The following is a 14,897-nucleotide window of genomic DNA, read 5'->3' as shown; positions in this document are numbered from 1 at the left end:
CACAAAGACTGAATAATAAAGATTCTGTGCTAAGCAATAATATGGAAAAATCATTTGCATTCATCACCTTGTTATCTTTTACAACATTGCCTACAAGCATTGCACTGATCCGCATTTGAGAGCTAGCTTTCTCAGAAAAAAATAAGTCCTAGCATGCAGTAGCTGCCAATTTGAATCCTTAATAGATTTCAAGCTGCCAATGGCATCACTGAACAGAGAGGTCTAGAAAAAGAAACACACTCATGAGCACTTACGACAGATGTAGCTTGCTCCTTCCTCACCCCCTCCTCTCTTTTTCCTGTGGTGCTGGGGTTCAAACCTAGGGTCATATGCATGCTAGGCAAGTGCTCTGCCACTGAGCTATATTCCAAGTCTCAGAGGTACTACTTTAATCCCTAGTTCCTTATACAGAGCGGAAAAAAAACCCACAAAAAATGCATAATATACAGAAAACTTGGTATTAACTTATGAGCTATGTCATACCAAAGTTGTGACCCAAAATGTAAGAAAAATAATGTAGTAAAAGCATGTACAATAGTGTCATTTTTAAAAATTCTATCAGGTTGTGTTTCATGTAATCTGTGTCATTTGATCTACATACAGTGTTTCCAGAGTATATGTTTTATGTTGTTGCTATTGTTATTACTTGACAGAAACTGATATTAAAATGAATGATCTTATGAAATTAACTACAGATCCTTAGATAGAGAAGAGTGAAGGGATGTGTGGAGTGGGCTGTCCAATCTGTGGCACAGAGCATCTCTCTAAGGGAATCTAGTCTTGAATAAAAGAAGCTCAGAATTGTCCACTGCTAAACAATGTGCTGAAACCTTGACAATACAAGGAAGATATGTATTGAATGTATAAGACAAAGATAAAATAAAAAGTATATGTAATGAATAGGATTAAACTTCATGCCATTCAGTAAAAGGAAAAAAAAATTCAGGTACACTTAAATTAAGGGGGAAGGGAGGAGAAGGGAGGGGAAGGAGAAATGAGAGGAGATGGAAACGGAGGAGAGGAGACATAGTAGGGATGGGAAAAAGGAGGAGCAGGAAGGAAATGAAAACAGATGTAGGAAAGAATGCAGTACTCAAAATCAGACTCAAAATTTGCTCCTCAAAAAGCGTTTTGTTTTCCTTTTTAAGTTAAAATCATATTGTTAGTGATGCTTTACATCTTTCTAGCCCAGACACCAGCGGGGTAGGATGTGCACACAGGTGGTGACCATGCATTGCATTGGAGGTCCAGCTGCTAGCTCCAGTCCAGCATCTTTCTCCCACCAGCCTGGTCTGGACACTGAGGCCTTGAAAATTATCATAAGTTGGTGACAATAAAGTGGTTAATTTACATATAGGGAGCTTTAATGCTGCCAGTGTGTGTGTGTGTGTGTGTGTGTGTGTGTGTGTGTGTGTGGTGAGTTGCTATAACAGAAACAACAGTAATTTATAAAGAGAAGATACGTGCATGTCTCTGAGAATGACATCTGTCCAGGATCATCCGGCTGTGTCACCCCATGGTTGAAGAGGAAAAGAAGTGTGAGAAAAAGCAATCTTTTCTGTCAATCCAAAATGTCTCCATTTTATAACAAGTCACTACTCATTCCATACTGATGCTCTCTGGTACTGATATTTCCTGGAATTCTTTGCTTCGGGATTGCGATTGTAATTATCATCTGTGTGGTTTGTAACCAGCCAACCACGCCAACGTTATGAGTCCTTACCAACAAAATTAGAGAACCCCTTCTGGAGTGGGAACGTTCCAGTTCATTACTGACCCACTCCAACTGTAACCATCAGCTGGCCTGTTTCCAGCCAGCAGGGACAAGACAGACACACCTCACCCCCTTTGAATAGAAACTATTTACTGATGATTGGGGTGCTTTCTAACTTCCTTGTATTGCTCCAATTGTTAAGAAAATGTGAGCCTGACTTCTTAGCATCAAGAAGAGGAGGCAAGGAGCTGAGGATATGGACTAATGGCGAGAGTGCTTGCCTTGTATACATGAAGCCCTGGGTTCAACTTTCCAGCACCACATATACAGAAAACGGCCAGGAGTGGCGCTGTGGCTCAAGTGGCAGAGTGCTAGCCTTGAGCAAAAAGAAGCCAGGGACAGTGCTCAGGCCCTGAGTTCACAGCCTAGGACTGGCCAAAAAAAAAAAAAAGGAGACAAGGTTACAGCTTATACAGGGATTTAAAAAATAAATAAATAAACAGACTACCCTGGCCATTGTGTGAGGAGAGTGACAGTGAACACTTCTGCGCAGAAGCAAAACACCTTGACAAGATTTCTTTTGTCTCTTATGTGTCTATTCATTTTCTGACACTTGAACAGTCCATGTGTTTCCAACAGGGAATGAGAACATGCAAGAACTGGGAGCCAGTGGGTCATTCCTATAATACTAGCTACTTGGGAGGCTGAGATGGGAGGATCAGGGTTCAAAACCAGCCCGGGCAGGAAAGTCCTTGAGATCTTTATCTCCAATTAACCACCTGAAAACTGGAAATGGCACTGTGGCTCAAGTGGTAGAGCACTAGCCTTGAGCTGAAGAGCTTATGGACAGCACATAGGCCCAGAGTTCAAAAAAACATGCAAGAAAGATAGGCAGGGGGGTATGAAACACACCTTTATAAGAAACCCACTCTCAAGATGATAAACCCACTTCCCCAGTACCAACATTAATCCACAAATCACCTCATAAAGGTCCCATCTCTCATCATTGTTGTGCTAGGGTTAAGTCTCCAACACACGAGCCTTGGGAACACATTGGAACCATAGCACTCAGTGAGTGCAAGTCACACAAAAGGATCTGCACTCCAGAGGCAAGTCTCATAAGCCCCTGGCCCTCTGAGAGAGAGCAGCATTGAAAATGCCTGTAGAGAGGAGGAGCAGGGTGGAGAGAGTTCCATGCCAAGCTGTGGCCGATGACTCACAGAATGACTCTGTCACCTGAGGCATCTCAACATTGTCTTGCATGTTGAAGCAGGCAGGCTGGGAGCTCTTCTCCTTGCCCTTCATTTTCTCATTAAGAACAGGCCTCAGAGTCCAAGAGAACTCCCTGTAAATGAAACCTTCATCGCCCCTGTAGATGCTAAGGTCTTAGTGTGACTTCACTTGCCCAAGAGCACAAGGGCCTGTACTTTTATAATGGCCTTTTTTTTTTTTACATATTTTTATTATTACTAAGTAGCTGTACAAAGAGGTTACAATTTCATAAGTCAGGTTATGAGTACAATGTTTCTTGGTTGATGTCACCTCTTCCCATCCTTCTCCCTCATTTTTCAACCTCCCATCCCTACCCTCAAGTTGCATAGTTCATTTTGTACATAATGTACATTGAATATAATAACTGCATTTACTCTCTCTCCCTCCATTCTTCTCCTCCCCCCCCGATTTTCCCTCCCCTGCAAAATATATTTCTGCTTCCTGGTATTCATTTTGATACACAGTACATTAGTTGTTCAGAGGAGTTACATCTTTGGATTCCTTACCTAAGTATACCATCCTTTAGTCAGCTTGCATGTGTTAACATGGAGACCTATAATGCCTAGTTGTATTTTAGATCTAGCTTCCACATATGAGAGAAAACATGTGCTGTTTGTCTCTCTCTGAGCTTGATGTACTTCACAACATGATTTTCTCTAGGTCCATCCATTTCCCTGCAAATAACATAATCTTATTCTTTCTAATGGATGAGAAAAATTCCATTGTATGTATGTCCGACATTTTTTTGATCAACTGTGTAGGGCACCTGGGTTGTTTGCATGACTTGACTGTCATGAATAGTGCAGCAATAAACATGGATGTGCATGTGTCCTTACTATGCTCTGACTTGTAATATTCTGGATAGACACCCAGGAGTCTATCACTGGGTTAAAGGGTAGTTCTATACTTAGTTTTTTCAGGAATCTCCAAATTGCCTTCCAGAGTGGTTGTACTACTTTACAATCCTGCCAACAGTGTAAAAGGGCTTTTCCTTCACCCCCACCCCACCATTCCTGCCAGCATTTGTTATTTTTCAAATTCTCAATACTGGCCAATCTAACTTGGGTGAAATGGAATCTCAGTGTTGTTTTGATTTGCATTTTCCTTATGGCCAGGGATGTTGAGCATTTCCTCATGAGTTTATTGACCATAGAATGGTCTTTTATTATAATAATAAAAGGAAGAGATGTAACTTGAATTTCTTTTGCCTTAATGTTTATTTTTCTTAAGTCTTGTTTAACATTGAGTTGTGCTTTTAGCTATTGAAGTTTTTACTTATCAAATTTTTTTCCGAATATGTCCTTATCAAATATATTCCAATGGGGACCTAATTCAATAATATGTTACGCAACATTTTCTTAAAACAATAAGATAATGGTAAGTACTGTTTTGTGACGCTTGGTTCAGGACACACAATGCCTTTCTTCTTGCAGCTTCTGATGAGTCAAGTCTGAGCACCAGTGTGAGAAGGTTTCATCTTCATTGGGATGGCCTAGTGTAAGGACTCTCCAGGAGATGATCAGAGGTGTGGAACACTAGCATTCCCTGGGAGCTTGTCAGTAATGCACATCTCCAATCCTCCTTAGAACAAAGCCTTGGATCAGAAGTTAGGGGAGTGCAGATACAGGATTCATGGAAAATCCAGGTGTTCTGATAGACACCATCTTAAATGTATATCAAAGGTTCATTTTTTTTAATCAGTAGCTCTAGATGTGCTAGCACAAGCCAAGCCAGGAGGTTCACAAATTAGAGGCTTACTGGAGCTACATAGTAGGACCCTGTCTCAAAAATAAATACCTAAATAAATAAAAGCAAGTTATAGCCCATTTGACAGCCAAGAATCTCAAACAACTGGAACAGCAGTCTAAAGGTATGATGTAATCTTTAATGGAGTTTCATTTGACATAAGGGTAAACATAAAGACTGGGAAAGAAAAAGTCATATGGGCTAAGATTGTGCAAACAAATGAAACCAGTCGGTCTCTCTCCCAATAAGGTGTGCAGCCTTGGGACACATCACTGGTTTTTACAGGGAAGGCCCAGATGGTGACTTGTGCCCTAGGACCATGTTTGAAAAACATTAACTTAAAATACTAGAAACAGTTCTATAGACTGAGCTGGTACCCAGCTGAAATAGCCAGTCACATTCTCAGTGTGCGTGTGGTTAGGAGAAGACAGTGTTCATGATATTCGATCTCTGCAACTCCAGAGGGTTGAAATCCCCACCATGTTGCTTTCTTCTTTGGCAGTAGGAGGGTTCAAACTCAGGGCCCCATCTTGTTGGAAAGATGCACTGCGACTTGAGCCATCTCCCTAGCTCTTGTGCTGCAATTATGTTTTCAGGTAGGGTCTCATACTTTTGCCCAGGAAGAGCCTCAGATCGAGGTTCTTCTACCTATGGTGATCTCCAACATATCTAAGACTATAGGTGCCTGCCACCATGCCTACCTTATTGACTGAGATGAGACCATGCTAACTTTCTTCTTGAGAAAGTGGAGGTACTTGAGCCTCAAGTAGCTAGGATTACAGGCATGACCCCCACCACCACCCTGTAAGACAAGGTACGGGTATCAGGAAAATTGCTGACTTATCCCCTTCTTTCAAATAGAAGGATTTCCAAAAATCTGGGACTCTTAATATTTAAATGTGTCTTAATGACTCATGATTTTAATTTTTTTTTAAGTGGGAGCATTCATTTTCCTGTTTCTCTTTGGGATTTTTAAATGTTACTATTTGCTGGTTGGTGTGTGTGTGTGTGTGTGTGTGTGTGTGTGTGTGTGTGTGTCTGTCTGTCTGTCTGTCTGTGTGTGTGTGTTCATGTTTGTGGGAACAAAACCCAGGGCTTCGCACATGGTAAGCACGTGCTCTACAATTGAGCCATAGCCTGGCTCCCAGAGCTTTTAAGAAATAGCATAGGAGTGAAAGGCCAGAGAAGAGCAGACAAAAACAAAGACTTTAGCAATGCTCTGTATTTCTTTAAAGCCACTGCTGGTCTAAGGCCATCCTGGTTCATCCTTAGTCAAATAAGTCGGTCTTTTCTTCAAGACAATTGTACTAAGGCTGAAGCAGCCAAGTAAGGATCTGCCAGCAAGCAGGAAGGCAACTTTTGCCAATATTCCTCTGCCCTCCAATTCCAAACCCAGCCATCCAAATCATCTGTGCCCCTTTTATTGTCACATCATCTAATCATTTTTCATGTGTATAAAACACATGCCTTTTTTACAATGCAATTTATCACCTTATATTAAACAGGAGGTGAACATTGTTCTCAGAAGTATAAAAAAAACACAAACCTGATTTCACAGAAAAAAAATGAAATGGGTGTTCTCTCTTTATCTCCCTCCCTCCCTCTCTCTTTTTTCTCCTGCACCTCCAGCAAGATAAATCATAATGTCAAAGAGGATTAAGAAGAAATTAAGAAGAAGGTGCATGGAAGCTGCCTGTAGTTTTTCTGCTCAATTCTTTCTCCCATAAATATTAGGCCATGTCCACAGGCTGCTAGGCCACATCCACAGGCTGCTTATGCAGAGTCTGATTATATTTGTTAAAGTGAGGAAAACGATGTGCCCAATCTGCTTTGGGAATGGTTTCTTATGGAGGACCGGATGAAGTTTCAAGTCATTCATCTCTCTGCAAACATGATCTGATTGTCCCTTCACCCCCTCACCCCCACTGGCCATTTTCCTCACAATGTATTTTCCAATGCTCTGTGCTCCTCTCCTGGACCTTTCTTTCCCAGTCTCTGACTAGCAACCATTGCTTTTCTTTTAAGATCACCCGGGAAACGCTCCATCCCCCTACATCAGTCACAAGTTCTGTGAAACTTCCCTTGACTCTTCCAGACAGGGAAACCGTCACCTGGCTAGGAAGTCACATTGCAAGTCCACTGTAGCTGCTGCCATTTTTCTATTATAATGGTGGATGTCCAGGTCTGCCTAAAATCAAACACATGGCACTTAGTTCTATTCAATTTCAGTTTAACAAAGGTAACTTTTTAACCTAACTATGCATTATGTACAAGTTGCCGATAGTTGTTATTTCTAAATCTGGCAACCCTATGACTCTCTCTGTTGAAAGCTAGCTTCCTAAAGACAAAGGCCTTGTCTCTCCATCTTTGTGTGCCCAGTACTCAGAGCACTGCCAGGTACTTAATAGTGAAAAACTATGGATTAGAGGAATTATTGCGTGAATAACTACATATAGGATTCCACATTGTCTGTAACTACAATAAAAAATCCATTTCTATTTCAACACAGCTCACATTATGAGAGTGAAAAGTTACACTGTCCAAAGTCTGGCACAATACAGCACTGCCCAGGAATGAATATACTCCATGTTGGAACTGGTTCTGTCTCCATTAATTGAGTTGGTAATTAATCACTGTATCAAGCCGGTTTTAAAGCTTTCCTGTGGGGGCAGTATGCAGTAATGGAGACTCACAGACTCAGAAGTCAGACAGACCCAGGTTTGCACCTGTGACTCAACCACTGCTGAACTGGAGTCCTCCCTGGGGCTCAGTTTTCTCATCTGTAAACCATGTTATGATGAATACCTCCAAAAAAGTCATTGAGAGTGTCCAATGGGATGATGGACATGAACATGGGGATGATTGTGTTTTCCTTTCTACCTTTCCAGACATGTCTTTAGCATAACTTCCTCCTTTCTCTTTTTTCTTTTCTTCTTTCCTGTTTGTTTATCTGTCTGTTTGTATCAGAGTATTGCTTTGTAACCAAAGCCCATGCCAGCCTAGGCTACATAGAAATCTCTAAATCCAGCAGGGCACCAGTGGCTCATGTTTGTTATCCTAGCTACTCAAGAGGCTGAGATCTGAGCACCAAGATTCAAAGCCAGCCCAGGAAGGAAAGTCCATGAGACTCTTATCCCCAATAAACTACTTAGATAGAAGCTGGAAGTGGTGCTGTGACTCAAGTGGTAGATCACTAACCTAACACTCAGGGACAGAGCCCAGGCTCAGAGTTCGAGCCCCAGGACTACCAAAAAGAAAAAAAAAATCTCTGAATCCTCCAGCCTCAGCCTCTTGATGCCACGATGAGATGAGGCCTTTGTCACCACACTCTGCTGTTCCTTCTTCTCTTATTTTGTGCTCCCCCAGCATCCTCTGCCAAAGTACAAGAGGACATGGGGAGTGGCCTGGGTGGGAAACAACCCGCTTAGCAACCACCAGGCCTTGAGCTCAATCACAATATTACGGGGAAAATGCAATAAAGAGTAGTTAGTCATCCAATACACAGCCAAATAAACCCAAGTTCTGAAACTGCTTGGTGGTTTAGTGTTTTTCATAAAGCTGATAATATTTAATCACAATAGGGTAAGGTATAACAAAATATTAACCATTGCAGGTGACTAGTAGACTGATTATGTCTTTCATTAATCATTCACAAATGGAATTTGACCAAATAGGAAACTGGAAAAAAAAATGAAGTTGTCACTTTACTGTAGCAAAGAATGAAGCTGGGCACCAGTGGCTCATGCCTGTAATCCCAGCGACATGGGAGGCTGAGATTGTTGGGAACTATAGTTCTAGGCCAGCCTGGGAAGAAAAAAGTTCATGGATGCACAACTTGATAACATATCCCTGTAACCCTAACTACCCAGAAACTTAACATAGGTGGATTCTACCCCTGCCTGTGTACAAGCAGGGAGCAAGACCCTCCCTCAAAAACAACAAGCCAACATTAGGGTTGAAGGCAGGTTGGGTGCCTGCCCAGCCAGCATGAGGCCCTGTTGCTTTTATACAGCAAAGAATGGGAAAACTTTGCACATGTTCCACCATGACATTCTCTGTGGTATGTGCTCCCATCCTGGGCATCAGCCTTCAGGAATTCACTGCCACAAGAGTACTGGCTGGGGGCTGGGAATATGGCCTAGGGGCAAGAGCGCCTGCCTCGTATATATGAGGCCCTGGGTTCGATTCCTCAGCACCACATATATAGAAAATGGCCAGAAGTGGCGCTGTGGTTCAAGTGGCAGAGTGCTAGCCTTGAGCACAAAGAAGCCAGGGACAGTGCTCAGGCCCTGAGTCCAAGGCCCAGGACTGGCCAAAAAAAAAAATAAATAAAAATAAATAATAAATAAATTAAAGAGTACTGGCTGCCCTCACCAGCTGCCCAGAAAAAGTACGGCATGATTAACAATCTGCTGCCAGCAAGTGAACACCTTCCATGTAGAAGACAATCTGCTGCCAGCAAGTGAACACCTTCCATGTAGAAGACACTCTTCAATCTCAGTCCTTATTCTTTCCTAGCCTAAGTTAGCTGCAGCAATCACCGGACCCTAGCAAAGTCCTCATTGGCCTTCGCTTTTACAACCCTGTCACCCATGCCCTAGAGCCTCTTCTGAGAATTCCAAAGCTTGTACAATATACTTGCGATATATTTTTATTTTCACTTTGATTGAACTAGAGCCTCCCCAATGGCAAATGAGGTCTATGAAAATCTACATTGATCAAATGATTTTTGTAGCTATTTTAGCACTTGTTCTAAATTGGTTCAATTGAATACTCAAGACCATCCAGTTAAGAAAGACCCAAAGATTGATTTGACTCATTTTTGCATAGGGTGGGAGGGGTGGTCATGGTACTTGAACTCAGGGCCTGGGCATTGTCCCTGAGCTTTTTTTTGCTAGCACTCTACCACTTTGAGCCATAGTGCCATTTCGAGTTTTCTGATGGTTAATTGGAGATGAGAGTCTCATAGACTTTCTTGCCCAGGCTGGATTTGAACCATGATCCTCAGATCTCAGCCTCCTGAGTACTTAGGATTACAGACATGAGCCATTGGCACCCAGCTGATAGTTGACTCTTATTAAGAGTCAACTGACATCTTCCCTTTTATAAGGCTTGGGGACTGAAGTTTCTGGCAAACATTCAGTAATTGTTGGCTGTGTTGTTGCTATAAATGAGGGCAATAGGGATCTGCACACACACACACACACACACACACACACACACACACACACACACACACACATCCATGTCAAGTATAACATCGTCCAGGTAATAAACCTATTTTGACCACTACCCATGCTGACAGCTTTAATAAGAAATGATGGCTTATAAAACACATATATACTCAGATATGGTAATAAGCTCACCATGAAACTTCTGAAATGTAGTAGGTCTTAGGTTGTTATTAGGAGCAACCACATCAGTATACATGAAGTGAATCGTCTGCTCATGAAATCTTGGGACATGTAATAACAAATCTTCATTGTCTCCCAACAGATGACACCTCTGCCAGGCGGTCTTTGGCCACTAATCTTCTACTTTGGCACCTCTGGAAAGACCAGGCCAACTGATGTCTCCCCTAGACACTCAGTACCCTTCACAGGCAAGCTGGTTAGGGTTTTCCAGCTGTACAGTGGGCAGTTACAATGCCCCTTGAACACCACACTGTGAAAGCAGAGATTCTGTCTGCCTGTTCACTGTCCTTTCCCCAGTGCCCAGAATGCTGCCTTGTATTTAGTAGGTACTCAATACCTGGAGTTAAATTAATGAGTACATAATTATGCAGATATTTATTAAGTTAATAATGGTAGGTTGAGAAAATTCACACTGAGGAGGGGATGACACATAGCTGAGTCAACTGTAAATAAGACTCTGATCCTCAGTCTCTTCCTTCTCCACTGTAGTCTCTAAACGTTCCAGTTTTACGGGGCGATTTTACTTGAAATGAGCTTAAAAAGGTAAAAATTCTACAATTAATTAATTTGATGTGAAATGCAATTGCTTATTGATCCAAGTCTATTCACTCACTCCCTAGCAACAGTGAAAGAAAAATAGAAGCAGGTGTTTGGGCTTGCTTCGTGCTTGCTGGCTACTTAGATGAGCACCTTTCCCCCTAGGAAATCCTAAGCAATTTTTCTTTGGCTCAGAAAAACACAGCTGAAACCCAAGGGGGATTTCAGACACCTCTGTTTAATTTTCCTGCTTCAGGCATGGAAGAACTCCTACTGTTATGATGCTTTTGCATATACCTAATCTCATTCATTAAGAGTTGATTTTGTAGTTCAAGTCTCGGGTTCCTGAATAAGCCAATTTTACCCAACAGACAAGAACACAGATTCAAGTCAGACTGTTTAGTCTGTTGTGACAACACACAACTCTGATGTTTACTAGCTGTGCAACCTTGAACATATTACTAAATGTTCCCAGTTTCAAAATCTGTAAAGGGAACCTAACAGTGCCACACTGGTAGATGATTATAAGGAAGATTAGATAATAATTCCTTGCAAACAGTAAGTGCCATATAAATATTAAATTAATAAACAAAATACACTTTAGTCTCCAAGAAGCTTTTTCTAATAATTGATTTTATGACAGGCTAGGTACATGATAGAAACAGATTTGTATCAGGCTTACCTATACATGCCTACCAAAAACAATTAATGTAATTCCTACATAAATGCTTGGATTTATTCAAGGATCGCTTGGTGGAGAGTATCATTAAGATGTTTGATGGCATGTAACAGAACAGTGGTAGTCCATTTTCCATTTACAATAACAAAGTATGTGAGGCCAGATACTTTATTGTTAGAAAGATTTTTTTTTAGTTCAGTTTTTTAGATTCAATAGCAGAGCATTGATATCGCTTTGTTCCAGTGAAGTGCCTCAGGGTTAACTTAGATCACAGAAGTAGCATCATGGCAGGTGTGTGTGTGTGTGTGTGTGTGTGTGTGTGTGTGTGCGTTCAAGAGGGGTGAAACAGGAAGGAAGCCATTGAGAAGAGAGAAACTGTTGCCCTTTAATAACAAGCCCTTATGCTGGAATTAACTGGGTTTCTACAAGAGCCATTTAATGCTTTCCAGAATCATGCTATATCTTCCTCTACTTCATCTCCCAACTTCATTGCCCTGAGAAGCAACTTCCAAGACATAAGCCCCCAGTAGATACACCAGACCACAGTCAGCCCATTGGAGTACCCTTGGCAAAGCCACGGGAGGGCGCCTAGATTCAAGCATTCAGGAGAAACAAGATTCTAGCATTTCTGGAGATCTCTAGTGCAGCCACTATGAAGAGTCCCTGTGGCAGGGCAAGATTTTCCTTGTGTTTCTGTCAGATAGAGTGATGCGCCTGAGGCACAAGTTCAAGTTTTGGGCTAGTGGTGGGGAGCAGATGTGGTACCTGCATGAGTGAGATAGAGGGAAGAGTGATACAAAGGAAATATAGGCATTGGTACCAAAAGAAGTGAGAATGAATGACGGAGGCAGGCCAGAGCCCCAGCTGTCCCCCACTTGAAGAAAGGGTGTTCCCTAAAATGCTCTTCATGTTTGCACTGTGGGCCTCTCCAGAAATTTACATGTTGCTTTCCTCAAGAGTACTTCCATCCCGAATGACTGCCCTAGCCTCTGGGAATTCATGCAGAAAACAGCAAGAATACAGCAATAATTACAAGCTGCTTTCTCTCTGGCCTAATGAAGTAGTTTTCTCCTTGTTTGTGTTGCATTCATTTAAATACTAATCTATGCCTCACCATTGCATAATAATGATCATTTCTAATTCAATCAAAGCAGTATTATGCTAAAGTTTCAGATGCAACAAGTGATAAGCTTGCCAGGATACCTTATATATTCATGAATCCTTCACTCAGTTGGGTTGCTTTGGGCTGAGTGCCAGAATACCCAACTTGAGAAGTATCAGCCAAACAGCCAAAGGGGCGCTGTAGCTCACATGGTAGAGTGTGCATTCAAGCCTCAGTACCAACACAAAATAGTAATTAATAATAATGATAATACCAAGGCTAAAGCAGGATGGGAAATAGCCTGTGGTTTTTTTTCTTTTCTTTTCTTTTCTTTGCCAGTTCTGGGACTTGGAATCCAGGCCTGGGCACTGTCCCTGGCTTCTTTTTGCTCAAGGCTAGTACTCTGCCACTTGAGCCACAGCGCCACTTCTGGCCATTTTCTATATATGTGGTGCTGGGGAATTAAACCTAGGGCTTCATGTATGCTACCACTAAGCCACATTCACAGCCCCGATTTATTTTGTTTTTAAGTTTTGTTTTTTTTTTTGGCCAGTCCTGGGCCTTGGACTCAGGGCCTGAGCACTGTCCCTGGCTTCTTCCCGCTCAAGGCTAGCACTCTGCCACTTGAGCCACAGCGCCCCTTCTGGCCGTTTTCTGTATATGTGGTGCTGGGGAATCGAACCTAGGGCCTCGTGTATCCGAGGCAGGCACTCTTGCCACTAGGCTATATCCCCAGCCCGTCTTTATTGTTTTAAATCTTTATTAAGTCTTTAAATCTTTATTAAGTCTTCTTCTTGAAAAAGCACTCTACCACTTGAGCCACCCGTCTAGTTTCCAGTGGTTTTCCTCTCTTCTTTCCTTACTTTAGATACTTTGTCTCTAAGAGAATTTATATTTCTTCTCTATTTGTCTATAGTCAGTTTTGATCAGAAGTGATGCTACAGTGGAGAACTAATTTGTAGCTTTAACAATTACCAAAGTTGTTCTCTGCTAGGCATCATAGCTCAGGCCCATAATCCTAACAACTTGAGAGGTAGAGATAGGAAAATTTTGGTTCAAAGCCAGCTCAATCAATGACCAAGCCCAGTGATCTATGTGTGTCATCCCCAATGACCTGGAGAAGCACAAACAGGAGGATCAAAGCCCAGGTCAGCAAAAGTATAAAGTGAAAACCTAACTTTTAAATAACCAAGGCAAATTGGGCATTGGTGTCTCACTGCTGTAATCCTAGCTACTAAAGTGTGCTCTAAGGATCGCAGTTTAAAGTCTGCCCAGGCAGGAAAGTCAGTGAGACTTACCACCAGTCAACCACCAAAAAGTTGGAAGTGAAGCCTTGGCTCAAGTGATAAAGCAACAAACTTCAGCTTTAAAGTTAAGGGATAGTTCCCAGCCCTTTAGTACCAGGGAAAGAAGGAAGAAGCAATGTAAGGAAGGGAGAAAAAGAAGACAAGTAGAAATGGAGGGAGGCAGGGAGGGAAGGAGAGGGGGAAGGAGGGAAAGAAAGGAAGAAAGAAGGAAGGGAAAGAGGAAAGGAGGAAGGGAGGAAAAGAAGGGAGGGAGGGAGGCTGGTAAGGAGAAAAAGAAGGAAGGAAGGAAGGAAGGAAGGAAGGAAGGAAGGAAGGAAGGAAGGAAGGAAGGAAGGAAGGAAGGAAGGAAGGAAGGGAGAAAAATGGAAAGACAAAAAAAGAACCAAGGCAAAGAAGTGTTGGAGGCTTCATTCACATAGAAAAGCACCTGAGACTCTGATTTCAATATCCAAGACACCACAAACAAAAGAAGTTCTTCCTTTTTTTTTGCCATCTAAAGTTTTGTATGAGCTCAGAATGTGGCTTTGTGGTAGAGTGCTTGCCTAGCACGCATGAAGCCCTGGGTCTGATTCCTTAGTATCACTTACACAGAAAAATCCAGAAATGGTGCTGTGGCTCAAGTGGTGTAGTCCTATCCTTAAGCAAAAAGAAGCTCAGGGACAGTGCCCAGGCACTGAGTTCAAGACCCAGGACTGGCCAAAAAAAAAAGTCTTGTTTGTTTCATAGTGCTAAGGACTGAGCTCAGGGCCTTATACTTGCTGGGCAAACACTCTTCTACTTGACCTATATCCTCAGCTCAAACATTGTATTTTCTATTAAATAATTTTCAATTTTTAACTAAAAAGCACTTTTCCAAAATATCATGTGAATTCTATAAATTCTTTTCAAGTCAATAAACTCATAACAAATGCACATGAATCAGGCCTCCACATGCTTTATTGAGGTAAGGATATTATTTATCAGCTTAAGAACAATGAGCTCTTATCTGAAGAAATGCATTTAGGACATATTTTAAATTATGTTTCCTCTTCAGTTTCTCTTTGCTGCTAAAAATGATTCTCATTCAAGGCCTTGCCCTGTTTCAGTTTCACAAACAGGTGCCAATGTACTAGAAGAAAAAGAAGCT

Source organism: Perognathus longimembris, chromosome 1, assembly GCF_023159225.1.
Source record: "Perognathus longimembris pacificus isolate PPM17 chromosome 1, ASM2315922v1, whole genome shotgun sequence".
Classification (NCBI taxonomy): Eukaryota; Metazoa; Chordata; class Mammalia; order Rodentia; family Heteromyidae; genus Perognathus; species Perognathus longimembris.
The sequence above is the reverse complement of the archived record's forward strand: the minus strand, read 5'-3'. Positions refer to the sequence as shown.